Below are 27,789 nucleotides of genomic sequence, written 5' to 3'. Positions count from 1 at the left end.
TGATTTAAAATGAATAAAATCATCCATCAGTTTGTAAATCAACTTTTAGTACAATTCCCACTTTTATCATACAAAAATAAATATATACAAACAACTACAAAACTTCTAAAATCATTAATTCTTTCAGTAGCATTTGATTCAATGTTCATGCAAACGAAGTAAGGTTAATCAGTTTACTCTATACAATAAGATAATTAAGCATACAATGAGTTATTCTGAGTATTCACTATTTAGAGGATTCTCTTATTTTTTGGGAGGGCCGTAAAGGGCTGTTGGGCATCCGGCTTGAAAGCTGAGACCTGGTGGATTAGTTGTATCCGAATTCGGGTGCTGCAGCTCCAAAAGATCCGAAACCAGAACCACTACTGCCTTATTCTTGAGCGCTCTTTCTTTCAATAAATTCAAGAGCTCTCTGGATTTCTGCAGGGATTGGTGGAGAAGTTGGTATACATAATCTCCAGAAGGTTGAAATCCGTTTTCATCCGCAACATATGAAATGGTGTATGTATTGCCATCGTCACCAGTGTAAGTGTAAGAGCCTTCGGCTACCTGGGCTTCCAATTCTGGGTTGCCAGCATTCTTCAAATATCCTCTTTCTTCTACGGATGTGCCGTCGTCAGATTAGTAGCTATAAACAGAGAAAAAATTATGTGATAACCACAACTACTGCAACTTAGAGTAGGTCTAAGTAGGTCTAAGTTATTATTAATTAACTTTATATAAGGAATGATTATTTCCGGAAAAATCGTTTTCAGGTCTCTGCTTTTTCGGAAACGGAAAATTTTAAGGAAAAGTGGAAAAAGAAAATTTCCCGGAAAAGCGGAAAACGGAAAAAATTTCCGTTTCCGCTTTTCCAGGAAATTTTCCGTCTTCTGTTTTCAATTTTCCAGTTTCCGAAAATAATATTTTCCTTGTTCGTTTTTCCGGAAAATGTGGCTATCCCTACTCTATACAGAGTGACCCATTTTAATCTTTCCAGGGAAATATCTCGGAACATAAATGAACTGAACAAAAACTAAAATAGGAAATACCATGGAGCAAAGCGAGTGCTGATGTCGCGAAACCCCCCAGGGTCGCTCGTCAAGGGACCCGGGGGCCAACTTTAAAATTTTAAATGTAAATATGGGGCGAGTGACACCTCGTTCAATAGAACTTCAAAAACTAAAAAGCGATATGGCAAAAGATTTTCCATATCGGTCACCGTATTCAAAATGGCCGCCAAGATATGGTGCCTGTATCAGATAAAACGTCTAGTAGCACTAATATGAAAACGGTTGAAGATAATAACGGATGAACAGAATAAAACTCCTATAGAAAATCACAGATTGTATTTATCATTTCAGGACTCGAAAATGTTGCAAGAAAGGAGAAGATGATTAGGATAAAATTGCCATAATGCAAAGGAGGAAATCTAGTTGCTAGAAAATCATCGTTCCAACGTCCTCCGTGAGTGGGTGAAGCGGGATGGGAAGGAACGGTGAAATTGCAAATGAGAACCTTAGTTTTTGCAAATTGTATCTTCACAACAAAATTATCTGAAATATGTTTTTATAACAGATAGATGTCTGTAATGGGAAAAAGTAGGTAAAATTCTTGTTAAATGGTACGTACCTTCTATTTTGATTGCAGGCAATGATTTGTGCAAAGATGAATAAACTGAAATGCGAAACCAATTTGTCGAACAATGCAATTTTAGAACAACGTGTATAAACGTTGGTTTTGCTCAAAAGTCGTCTGCACAATATTGGTTCATTACTTCATTACAGTACCAGACACTTCTACACCCAAGTGTTTCAGACAAACCAAACCTATTGCAAGTAAAAGTGGGGTTCACATTTGAGATTTTACTATTCATTTCCGCTTCACCCACTTACGAAGGGAGATCGGAAAGATAATTTTCTAAGAATTAGATTTCCTCTTTAACATTATGTCACTTATACTTTAATAATCTTTTTCTCCGTTGGATTATTCTCGAGGCATGGATTAATAAATGCCCTCTGTGATTTCCTATACGAGTTTTATCCTGTTCATTTATCTCCAACCGTTTTTATATTAGTGGTACTGGACGTTTTATCTGATACAGGCACCATGTCTTGGGGACCATTTTGAATACGGTGACCGATATGAAAAATCTTTTGCCACAACACTTTTTAGTTTTTAAAGATCTATCGAAAGAGATATCATTCGCCCCATGTTTCTATTTAAAATTTTCAAGTTGGTCCCCGGGCCCCCTTGAAGAGCGGCCCTGGGGAGCACCACGACATTACCCCATCGATTTGCCTCATGGTATTTCCTATTTCAGTTTTTATTCAGTTGATTTATGTTTAGCCGTTTTCGAGATATTTCCGTGGAAAGATTAAAATGGGCCACCTTGTATTACTCCGAAAACCTTCGCCATTAGTCAATTTGAGCATAAACATTTGAGCTTCTCATTTTAAATTCCTTAACTCTCTTTATACCGAATAACTATATATATATAAACTTTTAGTGATGCCCTAAATACTAATTAATTATACATACTTTCTAAAGAGAGAGACATATGACGAAAAAATAAGAAAATATAATAATCAGAAGTCCAATATATGAAAAAATGTAACTGAATGATATACTCGCACCTTCTATATGATACTATGTATATGTGTCTGCATGTAGTACCTTCTATATATTACCTTGCATTTACTATATCACGTATTCATACCTTTGTAAAATACATACGTAAGTCCTATATCAGGAGAAGGTTTACACCAGTAATAGAAGCTTACGATTCAAATTGACCTGTTTATACGTATCACACTTTAAAAGATACAGTAATATGTATAACAAGAATAAAAAAAAAAGGATACAAGTCTGTGAATCAGGAGCGTCATTTCAGATTTTGCTTGGGGGGGGGGGGGCAAAACCCCTCGATATAAGTAAAATTTCGCGTTTTTTACTCATTTACTACTACTCTATTGATAAAATCTATATAGCCTACAGTGGAGTATCGTTAATTCGAACTTGGATAATTCGAAATATTGGATAATTTTTCGAACAGAAGTCCGTTCCCCTTGAAAACTGTATTGAAAACAATAGTTAAAAAATGTGGATAAATGGAACTTTTGAACCTATGTTTTGGATACTTCGAAGTAAATACAGGTGAAAATTTTTAATGTTGGACAGATGTAAACAGAAAAATATAGTTTTAATGTGTTTTCAGTTATCCAGATGCAGCCATAGGGAAGAGTAACACAAAAGATAAATAGGTGAAGGTGAGTTGGGGAAGACGTAAAGATAGAGAACGTGTGCCAATCTCATCTTGTTTCAGAATTGATTGAAAATGTAAGATGAATTAATGATAAAGTTAACCAAATGTTCTTAATATCGTATTCTACACAATACATGAAATTCAGGATTTATTGACCGTACAAAAACAATCAAATTTAAGCAAATGAGGTTTACGACTTCTTAAAAGTGAGAACAAAATATTCAAATTGTTACTGGTGTTTAATTTTTTGGGCTATTCAATTTATGTTGCAGTGTTGTACGTAAATATATTTTCCATTGTACACGTAGTTTCAATTATGTGGAGTCAATGTCGTTTGTTAGTTTGCGGTATTCGATCACACAAATAATAAGCTGCTTTAAAGGTAAAATCTACACCATATGAATATGTTTCGTTATATATGCGAAAGTGAATGTTGTTGGATAATTCGAATTTTGGATAATTTGAAGTTTTATTCGTGTCCCCTTGGACTTCGAATTAAGAAGAGTCCACTGTAAATCTTAAACTCAGACGGGGCAAATGCCCCTCCCTGCCCCCCTAAATGACGCCCCTGCTGTGAATGTATAAGCTAGATCTAATCAAGTAATTTTGACTCGGGGAAAAATTGTATAGTCAAACTTTAAAGTCCGTATATTTACACTGTAGTATATTTGAAAGATATATTTTTCAGTGAAGCATAATGCTTGTAGGACATGCAAATCAACCGTTTCTCCAGTGTTCCAGGTTGCCTATCTTTCAGATCTTTGAAGTATTTCGCATTAACCTTGTTCTTCCCGTGCGAAGAGCGGGAATATCAGATGACACAATAACCGGTACAGTTAATGTCAAAGGTATTACTCGTCGTTATATATTTTATATGTTTTTTTTTCTTTTCAATGGTTTTGCATAGACATTATTCCTATCGTGCGAAGCCGAGAATTTCTGTTAATAAACAATAAATTCTAAAAATAAGAAAAACCTGAACGTTCTTTGCCACGAAAACTAAAATTGCTACATTAAAAAAAACGAATTAGGATTACAGCCACATCATGAGAAGAAGAAGAGAAAAAAGAAGAAAGATTATAAAGTTGACCAAAATATTTATTCTTGCAACCAATTATAATAAGCCATCGAAATCAAGAAGAAACCTCAGATCATCACAGTCTCACATCCTATATTTGGAAGGTAGATACTACATATGGTATTGGAAATTATATTTTTACATAATAGGAAAAGTTGTTAACAAAAAATTGTAGTTACATTTAGTCAATGAAAACGTCACAAAAAAAAAAAACTGCCAAATTGTCCATATGCAAACAACAGTGGGCATAAGGACAGTACAACGGGGCTAATAGAGAATGTGCACATCAGTCATCAGCATCGTCATCACAACGCACACATGCAAAGTACGGCTCATCTCTATTTGAAACACATGAAATATGAAACCAAAAATGACATCTCAAACACTGAATCCAATGCTCACCCTCTCTGGATACCTTTCTACACTCAACACAAACATTACTCATATCGAATTGTTGTTTTAATGGTGAATTGGACGGTACAATCTTTTTAGATGTCGTCGGAAGGGATTTCTTCTTAACTTTCGGATTAGAGGAATTATTTGCAAGTTTACGCCGAAGCACATTACGACAGGTAAATATTCTTTATCCTCTTTATTAAAAAAATGTTCCTCTAGCGTTGCTGTCCTGGTGATGTTGCAATAGGGAGAGAACTTAGGCGCGAAAATCTGATAGTTTCTGGCGAAGCGGAACTGTAACTTGCTTCTCTTCTTGGTAGATGTGCATCACCTTCATCTCCGTCATTGTCAACAGTGTGAACATATCCTGATGTGTAAATATGATCAGAAATTATTTGTGGCTTGAATGGGAAAATTCCACAACTATTGAACTACTAGTAATATTACCAGCTGTTGCAGCACGATTTCAAGCTTCCGGAAATAGTCTTTCAAAAATGATTTTAGAGATAGATTTCCCAGGAAACTATCGTATATATCGTCTGCGTGCATCTTGATAATATGCTTTGATGGGTCAAAAAATGACACATCCAATGGCTATGATGCATATTGTGGAGAGAGGGATACGGACAAAATCTCCCGAGCGAAACATCGCCGCCCAAGATCTCGCGGACCAAAACCTCGCCGCCCAAAATCTCGCGTGGCCAAGACCTCGCCGCCCAAAATCTTGCATGGCCGAAACCTCGCCGCCTAAAGCCTCGTGGGCCAAAATCTCTCCTGGTCAAAACCTCGCCGTCCAGAAACCTCGCGGACCAAAATCTCTCTTGCGGAATGAAACCTTTCCTTAAAATTTACCCAATGGGTTTCTTAAGACACTGAGAAAAAATGTATGTGGCGTAATTACGTAAACTTATTTGTTATATATGTAAATCCTGTAGTTTTAGGATTTAACGTACAACAAACGTATAACTGAAAACGCATGTTTTATAATACTTTCTGTGTAGGGTCTAAGTGTTCTATCTATACGTACTTTTCATATGAAACAATATACAAATGGACGTATACAACATATAGCTGACGAAGATAACATACATATATGTATGTAATATAAGGAAGACTGTTAGATATCAAACATCCTGCAACAGTATGACGTAACATCTAAGGGCAGTGCTCCGTACTAATTTTTCTCTAGTAAACAATATCTGTACAAGAATGCAATTGAAATTATCTTTGTAGTGGGAACTATTAATGTAGATATTTTGCCAGAATTTTATTTGAGATTATAACAAAATTCCGGGTAAGTAAACACGATTTACTGGTACAGGTCTATTTACTTATTGACTCGATTTCAAACATAATAATAATAACTTTAATAATAATAATAATAATAACAACAATAATAAAAATTTTCAGTGATTTGAAGCATATTCCTCTTGTTTAGTTATAAAAACGGCTTTTAAACTTGTATTTTTAGTGTACCTATTTCTTTTTATAAAATTCTGTTTCCAAAAGTCTTCAATTGTTTCTTTTTTTCGGTCGAACAAATATAAAAAACGTTTTCAGGCCAGCCTGAATGAGCTTTTCCTGGAGTTTACCTCATTCACACCAGGCAAATGCCGAGGTGGTACCTAACATAAAAGTTCCAGGCCGCTTTCTTCCTTCCCTTTCCCCGGATAGTGTGCTTGCCGAGGAACATCATTCCTCAAAGCTTGACGGTTTAATGTGGCCATACATGCCGAAAGCCCTGAAATTTAAATCAACCCCTTACCGCATGCCGTGCCATATATGGCACATACCCTTTCTTCACTTTAGCTTTTTTGTGATTTATCAAAGGCATCAAATCACTGTATTGTCTGCTGTGTGAGATATTGACGTGTATGAATAAGAGATGTTGGTGTCATCTGGTATGTTATTTGTGAGTTGTTAGTGTGTCATATGTGGCACTTACTTATTTCTCATCGGAATTAAGTGAAAAATCTAAAATTCAAGTTTTAATTCATTTTCCAAGTTCTTATATGAGGATTTCCAATACTGATTATATTTGTTTTTCACTAAAAGAAAAAATCATACAGAAAGGGGTTAAATCTTTTTTTTTCTTTTCCTGTAATCTAAAAGCCATTTCATGATTTTCAGCTAATGGCGTATTTTCGTTTGTCTAAGGAAAAATGATATAAAAATAGATTGAAAATGATGGAAGGAAAAAGAGGAAGAAGATAGAATAGACGGGATAGGAAAGTTTCAAAGATGACTCTTTCCTTTTTTTTCTTTTTCTTTTCTTTCTTGAGGGAACAAAGAACTTAATAAGATCAAAATGTATTGAAAGTCCCAACGTTCGGAAAATAACTGACCAATCTTACTTGATTGGTATTTCCGTTGAACAACCCACTCCAAAATTGAAGCTGAATTCGATTTCAAGTAGAATAAGAACCAGTACTCAGGTTGGCGTACGAGGCAAATAATCTTACCGGGAATTGTACTGGAAACATGCTCAAAAAAGTGAGTTAGCTACACAGAGACACTATCAATCAATGAGAATAGTAATTACATAATTACATTGATTGCTGCCAGATCAACACCATGTGAATATATGTTCCTGACAAGGGAACCTTCCGAAAATGATAGTTGCAGTGAAAGATATGACCTATGCCAATTGAAAGAGCTGTAACAGAGATGAGCATTCCCAAAAAAATTAGCTGCCCAAAGCAATAGGTTCAAGAAATATAAGGGGTGGAAGTTCGGGAAACAGCAAGGTTGGACAAAGGGGAAAAGTGCAAATTCTACAAAAAAAGGGTGGCACGGCAAAATACAATGCTGACAAGTGATGTATAGAAAGAGACTTGCCACAATAGGGAACAAATGAAGGCCACCAGTAGAGTTAACAGTGTTGCCAACTGCAATAAAAAGTACATGTTTTTCAAAGAGCACTATATGAAGGTAGTGCAATATCCAGTGTCATGTAGAACATAAGATATGGCGTGTATAATCAGTGGTACAATCTAACAAAAGAAAATAGAAAAACAGAAGTACGAAAAAAACGGAAAAGACGGAGTCGGCCATAATGCGCCACATTTGATTACGAGTTGTGCATATTAGAATGAACAAAACAAGAAGCACCGACTATGCAGGAAACCGACGTACCTAGAGTCGAAAAGAAAAACGAGTTCCAAAGTTGGCAACACTGGCCATGAACATCCAGACAAGTCTAATATAGTTAGGCCACTCGCCTCACAAAAAGAACATTCCGGCAACAGGCATCACTCGGAATGCATCAATGCTAGAGTGATTGAGGCAATGTCAAGTCGGGGAACATGAAATGGTTGGGTTGAGCCATAAACATTATGTCATGGTTGGGTCGTATGTGGCAATATACAGGGTGTCCCACCAAACTTTGTGACCTGAAAGATTTGAGAAACGAACAAAAATGTGACGGATCCAGTGTGCAGGAATGTACTAATGTCAGGGGGTATAAAAGTCTGTGAGAAGCAAGTGCCCCCTAGGGATGCGCACGAGACGAGTCGAGACAGGATTTTCCTGACAAAATTCGAGTCGAGACACGGCTATTCCAATAGTGAAATATACATTTTTCGAGTCGAGACATCACTTTTACAGCATATTTTCGAGACGAGACAGCCACAAATCTTGTCTCGTGTGCATCTCTAGTGCCCCCCAGGATCCCCATCATAGGGCCCCAGGAGAAAACTTCAAACTTTCAAATGGCTACAGGTACCGAGTGGTACCTCTCTCGATAGATCATGGAATGTGCAACAACACATATAGGAAACATTTGCTATATGAAGCATGTTTTTTAAAATGGCCGCCACAAATATATGTTGTGTCTTAACATGGCATCGAACATTGTGATTTCAAATTGCTGCGAAGCGAAAAGAGATGTTGCAAATCCAATTGCATAGGAATGTACTCATGTCGAGTGCCAAGAAAACTTTGTAAGAAGCAAGTCCCCCAAGTTCCCCATCATAAGGCTCGAGGGGACAACCGCAACATTGCAAATGGGAACAGGGGGCTGATGATATTTCTCTGGATAGATACAACACCGCCTATAAGAAACATTTGCCATATGAAGCACGTGTTTCAAAATGGCCGCCAAAAATGCACGTTGTTCTTGTCACCGAGCAGATATTTTTGGCTGCCATTTTGAAATCCCATATAGTAAATGTTTCTGATATGCGTTGTTGCATATTCCATGATTTATCTAAAGAAATATAACTCGACCGATGGTGCTATTTTAAATTTTGAAGTTGGCCCCTGGGACCCTATGATGGGGGACTTGGGGGCACTTGCGTCTCACAGAAGTCTGTCGCCCGCTGACATGGGTACATTCCTGCACAACTGGATGTGTCATTTTTTTCGCTTTGAAACTATTTCAGTCGCAGAGTTAGGTGGGACACTCTGGATATATCATATAGGCGGTGATAGTACTGCAGACAGCAACACACAGCAGATCAAGCCTTTGATTATGTTTGCTTTCTACAGGTGTGGATATGTGATAGAAAGACCACCAAAGGCTCCAACACCTCTAGAGTACTGTTTCGAGACATTCACAGGCGATCATTGTACCATGTGTGACGGATTAGCAGTATTCCGCTGTGCTCACTGCAAATGTATCTTCTGTTTGGACCATTGTCTTATCGAACAATTGCATTACATTGCGGACGAGCATGTACAAATGATGCGAAGGCTAATGCCTTTTGCCGGAATTTTGTGAAGCGAGTGGCCTAACTATGCAGGATTGTCATTGATTTGTCTGGATTTTCATGGCCAGTGCTGCCAACTTTGGAACTTGTTTTTCTTTTCTACTCTAGGTACGTCGGTTTCCTGCATAGTTGGTGATTTCTTGTTTTGTTCATTCTAATATGCACAGCTCGTGATCAAATGTGGCGCATTATGGCCAACTTTGTCTTTTCCGTATTCTTCGTACTTCTGTTTTTTCTATTCTCTTTTCTTAGACTGTACCACTGATTATACACGCCATAACTTATGTTCTACATGACACTGAATATTGCACTACCTTCATATAGTGCTGTTTGAAAAACATGTACTTTTTATTGCAGTTGGCAACACTGTTAACTCTACTGGTGGCCTTCATTTGTTCCCTATTGCGGCAAGTCTCTTTCTATACATCACTTGTCAGCATTGTATTTTGCCGTGCCCTACCTTTTTTTTTTCTTTCGGAATTTGCACTTTTCAACCTTGTCCAACCTTGCTGTTTCCCGAAATTCCACCCCTTATAGTTCTTAAACCTATTGCTATGGGCAGCTAATTTTTTGGGAATGAACATCTCTGTTACAGCTCTTTCAATTGGCATAAGCCACATCTTTCACTGCAACTATCATTTTCGGAAGGTTCCCTTGTGAGGTTAATTCGGTTGACTTCAATTTGCACTAGAAACTATTTATATTTTGGCCTACTCGCTGTGTCGTGGTAGTTTGACCTTCACAGTGAATAATCACTCTAACAAGAATTTTAGGAATAATAAAAAAAATGGATCAAAAGATTGCGATTCTGACCAATAATTAATTTTTCGATCAGGAGTTACAAAATTTTTGAACGGCAACTAAACCGAGTTTTCGTACTTTTTTTTTTTTTTAATAACCACATCATACTGAGTTAAATCATACTTTGGGTTTGGCTACACTATATGCAGTTCTCGACATATGGAGTGTACAAGAAAATGTTAAATGAATGAAATATATTGAATTTTTTGGATCAGGGGCCACAACATTTTTGAACGGCCCCTAAATTGAGTTTTCGTATTTTTTACGGAATAAGTACATCATACTGATTAAATTGTTACTTTTGGTTTGGCTACACTATATGTAGTTCTGGAGATATGGGGCGTACAAGAAAATGAAATATATTGAATTTCTTGGATCAAGGGTCATAAAATATTTGAACGACCCCAAAATCGAGTTTTTGTATTTCTTACTTAATAAACACATCATACCGAGTTAAGTGGTAGTTTGGGTTTGGCTAAACTATATGCAGCTCTTGAGATATATGGCCTACAATAAAATTTTTACCTGAGATATATTGGATCTTTTGATCCAATTCCAATATATATATGAGCGTCAATTACCCGCTTCGCTGCGTTAAATTAACAAAAGAATTGTAATATGTTTCGTTAGTCAGTTACTTTTTACTATCACTAAAGCGCTCCTTGATATTGGTTATATTCGATTATTTGTATATATCCCCTCTCCTTCCCATGTTGCAGGTCACAGAATCGGAAGTGTCATTATTCATCTCAGCGACTCCGATAAGTATGAATTTGGCACTAATATTGGTAATTTTGATTTTTTATATGTATATATATATACCCCTCCCTCCCACAATTTTTGCGGGCCGCAATTTGGATGTAAATGGCATCAGAAGTGTCATTGTTCATCTTAGCGACCTCAAAAACTATAGATTCAACACTAATATCGGTCATTTTCGATCATTTGTCAAAGTGATATGACAAAAATTATCTCATGTTCGAACTTAATCTACGTTGAAAATTTGATCGAATCGGTCCGGTGGTTCAAGAGTTAAGTTCTATCGTGAAAGTGAATTGATAAATACCATCCCAGGCCCGAATCTAATCTTTGTTGAAAATTTGATCGAGATCGGTCAGGTGGTTCAAGAGTTAAGTCACATAGACAGTCACTTTCATTTTTATTTTTTTACATGTATCTCCGCCTCCCCCTTCCCCTCCCCTACGTTGCACCGTCAAAATAAATGATAAAAATTATCCCAAGCCCGAACGTCGTCTATGTTGAAAATTTGACCGAGATTGATTCAAGAGTTATTAAATTTTATTTATGTTTATATATTTTACCCTCTCCTAAGGTCTATCGTCAAAGTGATATGATAAAAACCACCATAGGTCCGAACTTCATTCATATTGAAAATTTGATTAAGATCGGTCCTGTGGTTAAAGCGTGATGAAGTCACAAAAACGGTCACTTTTATTTTTATTCTTTTTACATATATATATATATATATATATATATATATATATATATATATATATATATATATATAGATAGATAGATAGATAGATAGATATAGATATCCCCCTCCCCCACTAGGTTCCACCGTAAAAGTGAAATAACGAAAACATCCCAGGCCCGAACCTTATGTATGTTGAAAGTTTGATTAAGATAGATCTGGTAGCTCAAGAGTTATTAAGTTTCTTTTATTTTTATAGATTTTTCCCCTCCACTTTCCGCCCTCTAAGTTCTACCGTTAAAGTGATATAGTAAAAACACCTCAGATCCGAACCTCATGTACGTTGATTTTTTTTTTTTTTTTTTTTTTTTTTTAAAGATCGGTCGGGTGCTTTAAGCGTAAAGAAGTCACGAAAGCAGTCATTTTTATTAATATAGATTATAAAATTAAAAGTGGCTATGTTTGTGACTCTTAATCTCTTGAACCACCCGACCGATCTCGATCAAATTTCCAAGGTAGATGAGGTTCGAAACTGGGATGATTTTTATCATTTCACTTTGACGGAGCAAGGACGGAGCAAGTAATTAAGGAAGGGTTTGAAGGGGAGATATACAAAAATCAATAAATATAAAAATAAAAGTGACTATGATCGTGAATTAATTACTTTTGAACCACCCGATCAATGTCAATCAAATTTTTAACATATATGAAATTCAAACCTGGGAATTTTTATATCATTTCATTTTGGTAGTAGATTTTAGGTGAGAGGAAGGAGAGGAGGGGAAATATATGAAAATAAATAAAACTTAATAACTCATGAACCACCCGACCAATCTCGATCAAACTTTCAACATAGATAAGGTTCGAGGCTTTGATGTTTTCTTCATTTCACTTTTACAATGCAACGATGGGGAGGAAGAGGGGGGGGGGGAGATATATGTAATAAAAGTAAAAATAAAAGTGACTGCTTTTGTGACTTCTTTACGCTTAAACAACCCGACCGATCTTTAAAAAAATGTCAACGTACATAAGGTTTAGACCTGAGGTGGTTTCTACCATATCACTTTAACGGTAGAACTTAGAGGACGGAAAGTGGAGGGGAGAAATCTATAAAAATAAATGAAACTTAATAACTATTGAGCCACCACACCGGCCTTGATCAAACTTTCAACATAGATAAGGTTCGGGCCTGGGATGTTTTCGTTATTTCACTTTTACGGTGGAACCTAGTGGGGGAGGGATATATATATATATATATATATATATATATATATATATATATATATATATATATATATATATATATATATATATATATATATATATATATATATATAAAGAACAAAAATAAAAGTGACCGTTTTTGTGACTTCATCAAGCTTTAACCACAACACTCATCTTAATCAAATTTTTAATATGGATGAAGTTCAAACCTGGGGTGGTGTTTATCATATCACTTTGACTGTAGACCTTAGGAGGGTAGGAAGGGAGGGGAAAATATATAAAAATAAATAAAACAATAACTCTTGAACTACCAAACCGATCTCGATCAAATTTTCAACATAGATTAAGTTCGAACATGAGATGATTTTTTGTCATATCACTTTGACTATGTAACTTAAAGGAAGAGAAAGACATTTACAAATGATTGAAAATCATCGATATTACTGTCGAATCTATAGTTGTTGAAGTCGCTGAGGTGAACAGTAACACTTCTGATGCCATTTAAATCCAAATTGGGGCCCGCAAAAATTCTGGGAGGGGAGGGATATATATATATAAAATCAAAGTTACCAATATCAGTGTCGAATTCATACTTTTCGGGGTCGCTGAGATGAACAATGACACTTCCAATGCTGCGACCCGCAACGTGGGGAGGAGAGGGAATATATAAAAGTCATCAAAAATGACTAATATCAAGGAGCGCTTCAGTAATAGTAAAAAGTGACTGACTAACGAAACGTATTACTATTTATTCTTAATTTTAATTCTTATTCTTATATGTACTTAAGTACAGCTTTAAAGATTTATTTCCAGAAAATATCATTACTTGTTTCATATATATTTAGAGCCAAAGGTGCCTAACTTCCTATCTTATGACTCAATCCTAAATTTCACTATTGGCATGTCTTCCGGATATAGCCTTGATTTTTAAAAAAAATGTATCGCTTCTGTAGTTCGTAGACAACTATTTTGTTGCTCGCTTGCTAAAATGTCTCGAATAATTTCTTTCTTACCTTTCCAATATAGCAGAACGTGTCCACGGGACGTTCGAGAAGTCTCATGCCTATTCAGGAACATTCAAGCTTGCAGTAAATATTTTACAGTTAATGAAAATATCCATGTGATCTTTCTTTGGTTTCCGTAGGAAGTGTCTATTGGAGCAGAAACTTTAAGGATAATGACGGAGATATTTATGGGATTTCCCCTGTACTTTAATGGGAAGTGCCTGTCAGGGGACAAGACTTGGATGTCCAAAAGTTGTCCTGTGATTAACCCACAAAAAGCTCAGAAATGTCCTAGGACATCCCACTACTGGGAGACAGAAGATGACATTTAAATTTTTACAAGACCAAACTGATAGAAATGGGACATAACATGGACATTCCGGTATCTCATGACTGAATATGTAAGAAATGTTTCTGTTCTGTACGGAACTTTAAAAAAAAAATCATCATGTCACCCTGCTGGGCACCCCGTGTTTAGAGCTATCTCGTTCGATCACTTCGACATAGAAAATTCAATTCAATTATAAATGTGAGAACCTGTTGTTTGGACATATATTTTTATTGTTGAAAAACCCATTGAACTAATGTAAAAGTTGTTTTATAGATTATTTTTCCAACTTTCCATTCTTTTTATTCATTTATGGCAACAAATAAGAAATGTAACAATTATCCATACCCTACACCTCCCTGTAACTATAAGAACTATCACCATTGTTTTCGTTGGAGTATGCAAGAATGGCAGCTAAAGGTCTTGCAGCATTTGATAAAGCTAACCCAATAGATCCAGCATCAAGTGGTCCTCCAATTGATCCAGCATCATGAAAGATTGATGCAAAAGGTGGTTCGACAAAGTCACCAACATTTGAAGCACTAAAAGAACCTCCAAATCCACATCTTAATGAAGAACCTCTGCCTGGTGGAAAGTCTGTGTTTCTTTGGGCTAATGCAATTCCAAAGTTGGCCAAAAGTAAAATCTGAAACACAAAGGCAAAGTTTAAATATACAATAAACTGTTATTTCCAGCTGATAATACTATTTCTGAAATTCTTTATAACTAGGCGCTCGTGGAACAAGGATGGCGAAGTCCCCATGATAGATTAAAACCCATTAAAACCATAGCAGGAGGTATGAGTGTAGTTTAAAAAAAAATTTCAAATATGAAACACGTAGAAATTAAAGATAGTTACATCAATTAAAATTTCCTCATGCTCACTTCCTGTGTTCAATTAACTTCTCTCGAACGTGTTTCTCAACTGATTCTGTGAGGAGAAAGAGAAAAACACTTCCTCCCGGCGTCAGTTGAAGATATCCGTCTCCACCGCCTCTGCCTCCATGATCTATCAGACAATTTAAAGGCACTGACAAAGTTATTGACTGATTTGACAAAGCTATAGTGGACATTGGTAACAGAGAAGCTAGCTTGGGATTAACATATGTTTCAGTAAGTAGATGCAAAACCTTATCTGGCATCATGTTCGACCCAATGTTCACTGAACTCCGATAGAAGAAAATATTTACCTGCATTTCTACAGCGTCGGAAATATGAAGAAAGTTTAGAATTTTTAATCCCTGATATCCAAGTGATAGATATGAGTTCTGGTGCAAACATCGAAACAAACACCCTTAAAACCATGAAAAATACAGACAAAACATGCACTATGACCCGTAAATAAGCTAAATTAATTGAGGAAAATATATAAATAAGAACTTCTATATATAAAAATGGATATTAGTAATGAATATAACGCCGAAACACATAAGTTAGGACAAGATTTTTACTCTTATGTAGAAAAGGCATAACACGCTGGGAAACTGCTCAATACAACTCAATCCTCACAGCAATTACAACTGCCAAAGAATTCAACTTTTATGATGACTTAAGAGTGGCTCCTTCAATTTCAGAGGTTTTACCTTTCTTGGATCCAACTCGGGACGTGTCAACTTCTGTGATCAATATATATTTTTTATATGTTGAGCGGATACATAAACGATAACGGACATTCGAATAATTGGCCATCCGTTTTCACTCTGCCCTATAGTATTTATTCTGTCTTCGACAAAGTTTTGCTGATGAAGCTGTACAATGTTTCGACATTCGAGTACGGTGGCATACACCAATATTGTGATGAAAAGATGCTCTAGTCACAGTTGATCTTCTTCCCATATGCCGATAATGGACACTTGTGTTTAGGTTTTGGAGATTAACAACATGATAGAGTTGGAGTAATCGACTCGTATGGTATGGCAGATAGCACACATATCGAAAGATTGAAGCAACTAATTCACAATAATTGTATCACAGAGCAAGACCTGGAGTACCTGTCGCTTAATTAAGTGAGCTCTTATACAAACATAGATTTATGGTAGTATAAGGTAATATAACGCAATAAATTGTGATATATATATTGTGCCCTTTTCGCAACTTTTTTAGCTACTGGGCGCGAAATACCTTTCTCACTAAATGATAACCAGATGTATCAGTATCGTGACACAAATTTGTAGTAGTACGATACAACTGTTAGCGTGATGCTTTACATTCCTTAGTGAATATATTTAATATTTGTTGACTTGAAAATCATGCGTTGTCTTTATGTTATTGTAAACCATTATCAATATTTGACACTAAAAAAAAATACTTTTCAAGTCACTGTAACGTATAGGTCTCTTTTTATAATTTTAGAAATTTTTTAGTAATTTGACCTTTTTGACCTTGAGAGTGATCGTAGATGGTTGGTTCGGTTATTGGATCCCAGCATCGACCTAAGGTACCTGTATATCAAATTTGAGTCCCCTAGCTGTTATAGGTAAAAAGTTATCTTGTTTACAGAGAAACATATTTCACCCCATTTGCGAATTTGTATAGTTCGTACCTCGCCATATTACGTAACGAATGAATTGTCATGTTTAGTGTAACTTTAATGAATGAGTGTTAATTGTGTGAAGCCCGGATCAGAGAAATTTCTGTCCAAAATTACTTTATTTCTCTCGGGGCCATATTCTCAATTGTGCTCAATGTGTTACTAATATTTTTCGAAGTATTTCTTTTCATCCTCTGTGTATTTTAAAGTCTCCAAAGAAGAGAATCTTCTAAAATCACCACTGGCTCTAAATCCAGATCTATCCTTTTAACTACTGATTGTATTATGGGGGCAGACTACTAAATATTTTTGAAAAACTAATAATTTTTCTTTTGCTCGTTTTTCATAAGTGTAAAGAGGTAATAAAATGTAACTTATCACAATAATAGATAATGTTATTCTACGCCCGAAAATACGAGTCGGAAGAATTTTCAGTGTTGCCATGCATAGAAAGTATTACCAGAATTTGAATTACTCAAAAATCTAGGTTAAGGCAGCAACTAGAAAAATGAACTCAACGGTAATTGATAACTTATCATGCTGTGTATGCTCCTTGTTTACTACTTTTTAAATAATGTTTCTATTTATTTTGTAATAACTTATTTATTTTGTAATAATTCATTAAGTTTTATAAAATAAATAGAAATATTATTTAAAAAGTAGTAAACAAAAAGCATAGACAGCATGATAAGTCATCAATTATCGTTGAGTTCATTTTTCTAGTCGCTGGCTTAACTTAGATTTTTGAGTAATTCAAATTCTGATCACACTGTAATTTCCATGGATGACAACACTGAAAATTCTTCCGATTCGCATTTTCGGGTGTAGAATAACATTATCTATTATTGTGGTAAGTTACATTTTATTATCTCTTTCCACTTACGAAAAACGGGCAAAAGGAAAAATATTAGTTTTTCAAAAATATTTAGTAGTCTGCCGCCTTAAGTAAAATTTATTTTAACTAGTACATTACTAGCTTCAATTAACCGCTTCATTAGGTTAAAATAAGAAAAATTAGTAATATGTTTACTTTTAGTCAGTCACTTTTTACTATTACTGGAGTGCTCACTGATATCGGTAATTTTCGATCATCCCCATCTCCCCCTCCCCCAAATTGCGGGGATGAATTTGGATTTAAATGGCATAAGAAGTGTTACGGTTCATTTCACTGACCCCAAAAACTATGGATTCTTCACTATATTGACTTTAATTGTATTTGTGGACAATTATGAATGATTAGACACCTCCCTGAAGGTTTATTAACAACGCACTGAGAGTTTATTGGCTGATGCCACATGCCAATTCGGGTGACGCGGACTATAATATCGGCCATTTTTGATAATTTTTATCTCCTGCTTCCCCTTCCCCAAGTTGCGGGCCTGAAGGTGTATTTCAGTAACATCGGAAGTGTCACTATTCATCTCAGCGACCCTGAAAACTATGGACTAGACACTAATATCGTTCATTTTCGATCATTTTTATATATCTTCCCCCTCTCCTACGCTGCAACGTCAAGTGAAATTATAAAAATAGGATGGGATTACAGGAGTACTTTAGCTCCCTTATTCTTGATGTATTACAACTGTAAACAACAGACTTATTTCTGCAAGTGAGAGGAAAGTACATGTCAAGTTTCATTGTAATAGGAAAAGTTTTGCGAGTGTTCTCCTGAGACAGACAGACAAAATACTAATGGAGTTGAATGGTAGAACTTTCTCTCACACTACTTCGATTAACTGTTTTTTTTTTTTTTTTAAATATACTTTTATAAAATGTATTGAAACGGCGGAGTAAAATTTAGAACTGGGACGGAAAACAAGCTATTGGGAGCGATTTAACCACATGAACTACTTGTTTGAAGATTGCGTCAAGCATAGTATCTACTGTTTATAATTAATTATATCGAACCTCTCTCTGATATCTACAAATCTTTAGTCATAATTTTAAGAAGAGAGCTCAATGTTTTAATTTGTGCCCCATGGGTTTCAATAAATAAATAAATAAATAAATAAAATAAAATAAAAAGGCAGCATTTTGAGTAATTGCATTGCAACGTAAGTGCCTTTCCAGAAACAATGTTCCATGAGAAAGGGCTTAATACTTAAATTAAACACCTTATGACTTCTTGTGTTCTTTTTATAACTGAGAATAGAACCTGGAACCACGTGCACGCTTACAATCTGTAAAGAAAAGGGCACAAGGAATATTAGGAACTTCTGATTTAGCAATAGATGTTTAAAACATTCACTTTTAATACAACTGAAACAAAACTAATTTCTTGGTTACACAGCGCATGGCAGCCTATAAGGCGATGTCTGGCCAAACAGATTGTAGTTGATCAATCTAATTCTTTACTAGTTCTTGACCGAAATTGACTGCTAATTTATCATTTAAAAAAGGTCTTGACTCGTATGCGGATATTGAAAAACAACTGAAAATTGAATCCGCGATAGGTGTGTGCTAATGTTTCGGATAAGAGCATTTATATTTACATCAACTGATAAATGTTGATAACTATTTTTTATAAAATATATAATTAGTAGAAGTCTCGTACGTTGAAATACGACTTACTAACAATGTTGTTATTTCCTTTGCTAATATGCGTATCTGATATTTTTAGTTTCAAATTAACACATTTATGTTACATAGTCTAATAGAACTTAGTTGAAACTAAGCTACTTACAATCTTAGGCATTCTTCGAGCTCTTAAGAACGTGTTAGACATGTGCTATAGGTAAGCTGACTGATGAATCGGAACACTCTGCCACCTTTATATATATATATATATATATATATATATATATATCCGTGCTCCCTCACATGGAGATAACGCACATATGGTTTAAAATATTTTAACGTGCAAAGAGGGGGATGAATAAAAATGGAAAAGGTAGGAGGGAGGAAACAAACATTATAATTCCAGGAGAGTGCTTATAGTTTGCACTACATGTCCAGTAACAGATATAACACTTACGCCATCGGCAGATTTACTTCCATCTTCCTCCCACTTGCATATGCTATAAACAAGTTTTTGTCCCATTCTCGGGTCATATGTTGACAGAGATACAAGGATACAAGGATAACAAAACGAAAGAGAAAAGACAATAAAACCACACACTTGTCTGATTGGCAGAAGTCAATTCATACCATACACAGTGGTGCCCCCCCCCTCATGTCCATGACGCACCCCCCTCAATTGTCTACCCGTAGGTGTTCTTCCATGAAAAAAAACCTTTCAATTAATTTTTACACCAACTCAAACATATTTATATAGATTTTTAACCCCCCCCCAAATATTTCAATGACGCAGTTTGCGTCATAGCCCCCCCTTGTGGGCACTCCTGCCATACATATGCTCACCCGTTTAGAAGAAGATGTTTGAAAGTAAGATGGCAATTCATGCCTTAATTAACCAATTTGTTAAGCATGTATATAACATATCCAACAACTATGATTAAAATCTAACCATGGAGAAGGGAAGGGTTAGTGAAAACATTTTCAGCTTCTTGTAATGAAAACAAACCATTCAAAGTACTAAATATTGATCTGTCGGAAATTATGCATATCTTTTAAGCATAAATGTGCATTGTTTTATCGAAAACATGTCATGCGTGAAGGATTCAAAACAATATGAAAGAGAAAGTATTTTTTTTTTTGTATCCTCCTGTACAAAAATTGTTGAAATATCTTACATAACTGATTATCTTGCCATCTATTTTTAGTTTACCAAATGAAATTAATTTCCGTGTTATCTTCATGTATAGCGTAACTCTTAACAATCCGCGAATATATAAAGTCTAAGTTTAACTATTGTAATATGTGACATTGGAATTATTGGTTTCAAAATACGACTTGAGCTCTATTTTGAGTTTGCAAATATGTACCGGTACTTTTATTGTTCATAAGCTGGTACAAAATCAGTCAAAATTTATGAAAATAGATGTTTCAATTTTGCTTTTATTGTTTTAACTATCGAACGATCATGCACGTGAAACAATTCTATGAACTTAAAAAAACTGTAAACAATGCTAATATCAAATGCACTATTAATTTATATCTTATTTTTATTTATTTCGCTGATTAAAATGTAGAAATGGATCTCAGATTAAAGTATTGACTTCTCTTCTTAAAACTGTGGTGAAAGTTTTTGGGATACCAGCGAGTGGTTCGATATAATTAATTATAAACAATTGCTCCCATGCTTGACACAATCTTTAAAGAAGAAGCTTATGTGGTTAAATTGCTCCCAATAGCTTTGTTTTGGTTCCAGTTATTAATTTTACTCCAACTGAATTTCATTTTATGAAATAATATTAAAAAAACAGTTAATGAAAGTAATGTTAGCGAAGCTTCTTCCATTTGACTTCATCATTATTTTGCCTGTCTATCAAATGACAACATTCGCAAAACTTTTCCTATTACAATGAAACTTGACATATGCCTTCCTCTCACTTGCAGAAATAAGTCTGTTACTTGCAGTTGTAATACATCAAGAATAAGGGATCTAAAGAGGGAAAAATCCACTTGCAAGTTTGGATATGCTACTGCACTACAACTTTTGAACACGGTAAAATGTATTTATTTGTTAAGTTAAAAGAGGTTTCCTATTAAATGTTTATATGTTGTTATTTGTAACATTTTGATTAATCTGCGACCATTTATGTAAATTTATTAATACATAGTTTGCTTTGAAGTTTATCTTACAGCAGAGAAGCAGCATAAAAGTAGGACACTATGTCTAATTTGGTACACATATCTAATCATATTAAACTGTATTGTATTGTAACCTGTATTTAATCTGAATTTAACTACATTAAATATACGAGATTAAAGTTAATGCAAAATAATTCAATGATCTGAAAGTTAGGCAACCTGGAACACAGGAAAAGCCGTTGTTTTGCATGCCCCACAAGTACTATGGTTCATTTTTAAATTTTCACTACAAAATCCTTCCCCGAGTCGAAATTAAAAAAAAAAAAAACTGCTTTGTACGTGACAAAATCTGGTGAACACACCCACACATACAAGAGCACACGCACACGTAATTCTATATATTACATTCTATATATTAGTAAGAAAGAATAAGAGTGGTCCCGTGATAGGCAAAATATTTCCGTGACAAAATCTTGAAGTGCTTTTAATTCACATAGAATAGTCAATTACTTAAAATAAGTCCTTTAAAAGGATTTGGTTCAGTAATAGCAGATATTGGAACATTACACATTACCTTCTAGCTAGCAATATGAAATTATCTGGATAAACATTGGGAAATGGGCAGCATAGGACCCAACCTTCTTTATTTCTTGAGTTGTTGATCTTTTCGGTTTTCAAAATCTTCAATATTGCGTACTCTAACGGTTTATTTGATATTTGTATATTGTTGAGAAAGCCCAAATATAAATTAACAAAATAATTGATGACTAATATCACAATACACCCTTAGGATATAGATACAATATTGGTAGAGCCAACTTGTGACTTGAGTTCATTTGTAAATATTTGTAAACAGTGCCAAAATAATGGAGTTAATTGAAAACTAACGGGCTTTGTTTTAAGCGTAACTTTTGCCACTTTCAATAGCAATTTCATAATGTTTGTTTAAACTAAATGTTTAAAATAAAAGTAAAGAAGGACAGAATTACTTCCTCTATTGTGATACTTTAATTATAATTTTTCTAGATCATCTTGTACACTTAAATGTAGTTATACAAAGGCTGATTCCGTTATGCTGAGCTAAATTTTAATATGCCTCATCCTAGTAATTGCCATGTTTCCACCACCGGTTATGCTTCATATGCAGACCACTTCTACTGTCTATTGCCTGGCATCGGCGTTTCTAATGCAGAAGACTGCTTTGCAGACGGATCAAGAATATTGCATCGTACCCCTCTTTACACGCTTTCCACAAATCGGAGAAGCTTCGGACTCGACGACAGGACCGATGCCTCTTGAGGAGCTCAAAAGGGCAATAGTCCATTGAGCTGGCGTCTGGGTTCTTGACTGAGATGTCAGGGAAAGGAATTGAAGCAATTCGTTTTCTGTTCCATACAGAGACATAATTCCAGGAATGTAGAATTCATTAGTTAAGACGAACGATACTAACAAAGCTGCGAACTCTCAAAAATAAAATCACCATCACCCGTTCATAATCTTCAGAATAGATTAATTATATTTTTTAAACATTGAAATACACAGGTAAGCCTTAAAAATATCGGTAGTTGGCAACCCAAATAAAGAATGGTAGGTCCATATAAGTACTTTGCATTAATTATGCACGAACGCCGGAATTTATTTTGTGAGGAGGGCCAAATTGAATATGAGGATAAATTATTAGACTAAGCTGACAGAAAAATCGGGATTTTAGGGAGATCCGGACCGCCAGAGCCCAAATTTAATTATGAATAAAATTATTACAGAATGAGGCCCACATATTTAAAACCCGCCATTAAGTAGAACCCTGTCGTACACCCGCACCTATTCCGATTCGCTATGAAAAGTGCCAGGGTTACAACCAGCACCTGACACCTAACTGTCCGAATACTTCTAAATGTGGTTACTGTGGTCAAAATCATCTAACTAAAGACTGTCCTTACGGAGCAGCGCCGCCAAATTGCAACATCTGCCATGATGTGCATCCTACCTATAGCTACAAATGTAAGACCAAACCTCAAGCAGAGCCCACTAAACCCGAACTAGTGGTGCCTTTACGTACACCAAATACACCAGTGCCTCCTCATAATTCTCTTCGAGAACCCGTTACAGTCCAAGACATGATCTGCTTCTTTAGTCTTGCTCTTCGGAACATGCATTCTTTCTTGCGGACTCACATAATCCACAAAGTTGTATATGCAACTAAAATACTCTATAACCTAGATCTCAAAGCAACCTGGACAGACAGTGCATTTTCAAATCCATTCTCTTACAACCCAAGTTCAACTGTCATACATCATGGATTCGGATTTTATTATAACGTTTCTTTAATTCAATATCCAGTCACTCTGTACCAGAAAGGATCTACTTACTGCTTTATCAAATGAACATAAGGTTCATAGTTTTCTCTTAAATGAAACTTTCCAGCTCCAAAACAATCCATTTATTTTCCTGGTTATCAATTCATACGTCACGATCGACTACCAGGGCAGCAAGCAAATGGTGGAACAGGAATTCGCACTCAACATAAGTTTCCATCAAAATCATTAATCACAAATTCACTGAACCTCTACCGGACCATAATATTGTCACAATTTTTTTTTTTTTTAAATCAAGGCCTGTCACTGTAGCAAATATATATGTTCGACCGCATGTTCGCATACCTACTTCGTTTTTCACTTATCTTACATCGATACTTGTATTTTTAGCCTCTTTATTTGTATTTATGGGCAAAATGTACTTTTAAATTATGCACAAGCTGTTCTTAAAAGGAACAAGAAGAATATGAGAAGAGAAATAGATGTAATTACTTTTCTGTTGTTATGCGATGATATTTTGTTATAATAGTGATTCGACGATGTGAGTTTAGTTGTCATAGGAACGAAAAATATGTAGTTGTCACAGCAACGATCCTTTATTATAATAATAGAGGATCCATCTCGTGAAAACTAGGCTATATGTACATTTATTAAGAAGTGTAAATGTTTAATTTGATACGTACTGCAATTAAAATATAATATCATAATAATCAGTCGTAAATGGTTTTTGGTACCTTAGTAGCCTTAATTATATAAATATATGAACTGTGGACCTTACGTTAAAACTTGGCGTCATCCGCTCCAGGATTACGTGTTATAAATTTAAGAGATTTGTGTGTTGCTAAGTAAACAACCTCCTAGATAATTGCAGATTGATATTAAGGCTACGCAGTGGTTTTGCTAAAAAAATATCAAAATGAGTCTTCCTAATATTGAAAATGCAACTGAATCAAATAGTAATAGGAACCTTGCTGACCTATTTAAACAACAGATTGGACTACTGAGACAAGATATTGGTGAGCGAAAGGAACAAATGAAGGAATGAATGAATCAACATATGGAACGGATGAATCAGCAAATGGGACAATTAGAGCAATATTTTGGTGAGCAAATGAATCAGCAGACTGTACAATTGAAGCAACAACTCAGGCACGTAGCCCAGGGGGGGTCCTCCCCTTCGAGACCAGAAATGAAAAAAAAAATAAGGAAGGATAAAACAAAATGACATGACAAAAAGAAGGATCAGAGTTAAAAATTAAAAAGAAAACTACAAAAAGCTTTTGCTTACTCTTTCTTATGAGGAGATTTGTATTACTTGCAATATGGTGGCGAGGTAAGCGAGGTATTCTCGAAGAGTCAGCGAATTTGAAATTTCAAGAAAAGTTATGGAATTCTCAGAATTCCTGCTACTAGTCAGGGAGATTTCAAGCTTTCGAAAGCATAAGTGCCGTTATGTAACAGCGTGGACAGTTTTAATCATTACTTTTCGTCATCGCATCCTCGCAGTATCAAACGTGTTATTTCAAGGACAATTTTCCGTTGCTCCTTCAACATATCCTCATTTTATTGTCCTAACAAACCAATATATGTTCCAGTAAAATAGTTTAGAGTGATCGAGCCCCTTTTGTGATGATGACAGTATTTCATGTCACGGACCCCCCCCCCCCTCCTTCACGAAATCCTGGCTACGTGCCTGAACAACTCGACAGTAATAGTCAACGTTTATCAGTTACCGAAGCATTAAGTGAACCTGAACCTTCCACAGAAACTATGAAGAATACAGATCCTAAATTTGCATCAACGAAAAAAATGACATCATTGATTTAAATGTGTGGATGAAATTTGCTGAGTGTTCGCAAAAACATACTACTGTATTGGTTGGATCAGATTATCCTAACATTTCTCTTCATTCGAATGTTTTTGATTGCCTTAATATCAATCTGCAATTATCTAGGAGATTGTTTACTCCTCCTGGGAGATGATGCTGCATGTAACGAAGATTTTAGTATGCATCAATATGCGAAAAGTTATGGTTGTCTTCGTCTAGACGAAGTAATTGTAATAAAATCTTTTAATGATCTATACACGACCTTGGTTCATGTATCAGGAAGAAAATTGATCCTAGTATTCGTGAAATTCAGAAAGAGGACGTGTGTTCCCACCAATGCTTGTAGGGATTGGTCGATTGAGTTGGAGCTGTTGAACTGTTCACTCAACGAAAAGACCAAAATGATAATAGTGAACATTCGGTGGTGCTTTTACAGAACGTGTTGCAATGCGTTGACTTCAGTCATCTAGGTATGACATTGCGAAATTTTAAAAATCCATCGATAGTGCAATACAGAACCAAACTAACCTTAATCGAAACCAAGTTCGAAGTGCCCATGTGATACTAAAGTGTGATCCCAATGTGAAAAGTAATGTTAGATTCATGTGTACCGATAATGTAACTGAACCTAATTACAGAGGAAACACAAACCGTGATAGGATACTCTAACGTGGATATCGTGTAAAGGACAAGTACAGCCCTGTTAGGAGACACGACATGTCGCCACCAGTAAAACGAATGAGAACTGAACCTAATTTTACCGGTAAGGTAACCGAACCTAATAAGAATCGTAATAGACCATATATGTAGGAAGCAGATAGTCATTAGATCTAATATCCCTCGAATTAGATTTCGTAGCAATTTCATAGATGTCAAAATTTCTCAAAATAAGAAACAAAGAACTGTAGAAGTAAATAATCACCAGACTGTATCCCGGTTTATGACTTTCAATGCAATTTGAACGAATTCGTTGGTCATGTAATTTAAGCTAAAGTTACGGCGTCCGAGAATACCGTATTCTATTGATTTTCCTTTAATTTGCTTTAAAATATCGTTATGATTTTGTTTGTTATTTATAACTTATTTGAATTATCAGAAGATAATTGAATGAATCAACAGATGGAAAAATTTGTACATTTATGATCTTAATAATAACCTCTTTTGTTCAAACCGTAAAATTGTTTTATGAACTGCAGTTAGGCACGTTCTTCAAAGTATACTAAAAGTAAATGGATGCAATTAGTTAAAACATTAGTTCCTTCTGAGATTGTGATCAAAGTTAACATGAATGACATATAATCTTTGAATTTATTCTTAATATGATAATTTCTTTACTTGTGTTAGTTTTTGTTGTGATATTGATTATCTTGTTTTATTCCAGATATTGTCAATATTTCATTTTTAATTTGTATTTTGTTGGAATATATCATATATTTGATCCTTTCTTGTTTAAAAGAGCAACTATGTAAATGTCATAATGATATCATTTTCACAATCTTCTTAATTTTGCCCGATAAAATAACATAGATTTTGTTAACTTTCAACTTATAACACGTATCAATGACCACAAAGAGACCTAAAATTAAACAACTTTTATGCCGTTATCTGAATGTACCTTCTGTTATCGACGTTGAAATGTATAAATATTCAAAATGAAATTAATTAAGAGAATTATAATAAAATATGAAAATCATATTGATGTAAAGATAAATATGATATATGAATTATAATTTTTATACTTTATATACGATAGTCATTCAAAAACTTAAGTAAAAGGTATGTAATAGTTAACGATCCAGAATTTCTCTTTCTTTACTTTTAGAAAAAAAGATCCTATTAACATATGCCAACTTATTGGCCCGAAATCCGGACGTTGACATATACAATTTTATCCACACATAGCTCAATGTATTAATAACCATACTTGCATGGGGGCAATTTAAAGAGTTTCTCATAACAAACTTAACCATTTAATTTTAGGTAGAGCGATTAATTTGTTAAGATGGATGGTTTTGATTGTAGAAATAAAAGTAGAGATATCAGATCAGATAATTACCCAAAACTAGTGCTGTGGCCTTACGTCAAAATCTATAATAACTGTCATATTGAATTTTGAAGTTAGGTTATAAATTAAAGGAAGGTCGAATAATGAAAGTGTGTTATCAAATTGTAACCAGCATGTACTCACCCAGATTTTGATGAGTGAAGATTTTGAGAGGTTGATCCTTCTTGTCTGATGGTCAC

At 35.0% G+C, this 27,789-nt stretch overlaps 1 long non-coding RNA gene across 1 annotated transcript; it reads right to left on the bottom strand.

Annotated features, from left to right (window-relative positions):
• Positions 1–415: 415 nt before the first annotated feature.
• On the bottom strand, positions 416–27,789 carry LOC145686547 (uncharacterized). Its single transcript, XR_014131619.1, has 3 exons — positions 27,734–27,789; positions 14,601–14,865; positions 416–628 (listed from the first exon to the last, which is right to left on the bottom strand). It is a non-coding gene; the product is annotated as an uncharacterized LOC145686547 (long non-coding RNA).

The sequence above is a fragment of the Thermobia domestica genome, chromosome 5 (genome assembly GCF_964235325.1).
Source record: "Thermobia domestica chromosome 5, izTheDome1.hap1.1, whole genome shotgun sequence".
NCBI classification, from domain to species: domain Eukaryota; kingdom Metazoa; phylum Arthropoda; class Insecta; order Zygentoma; family Lepismatidae; genus Thermobia; species Thermobia domestica.
Note: the sequence above shows the minus strand (reverse complement) of the source record. Positions and strands in the feature narration are given on the sequence as shown.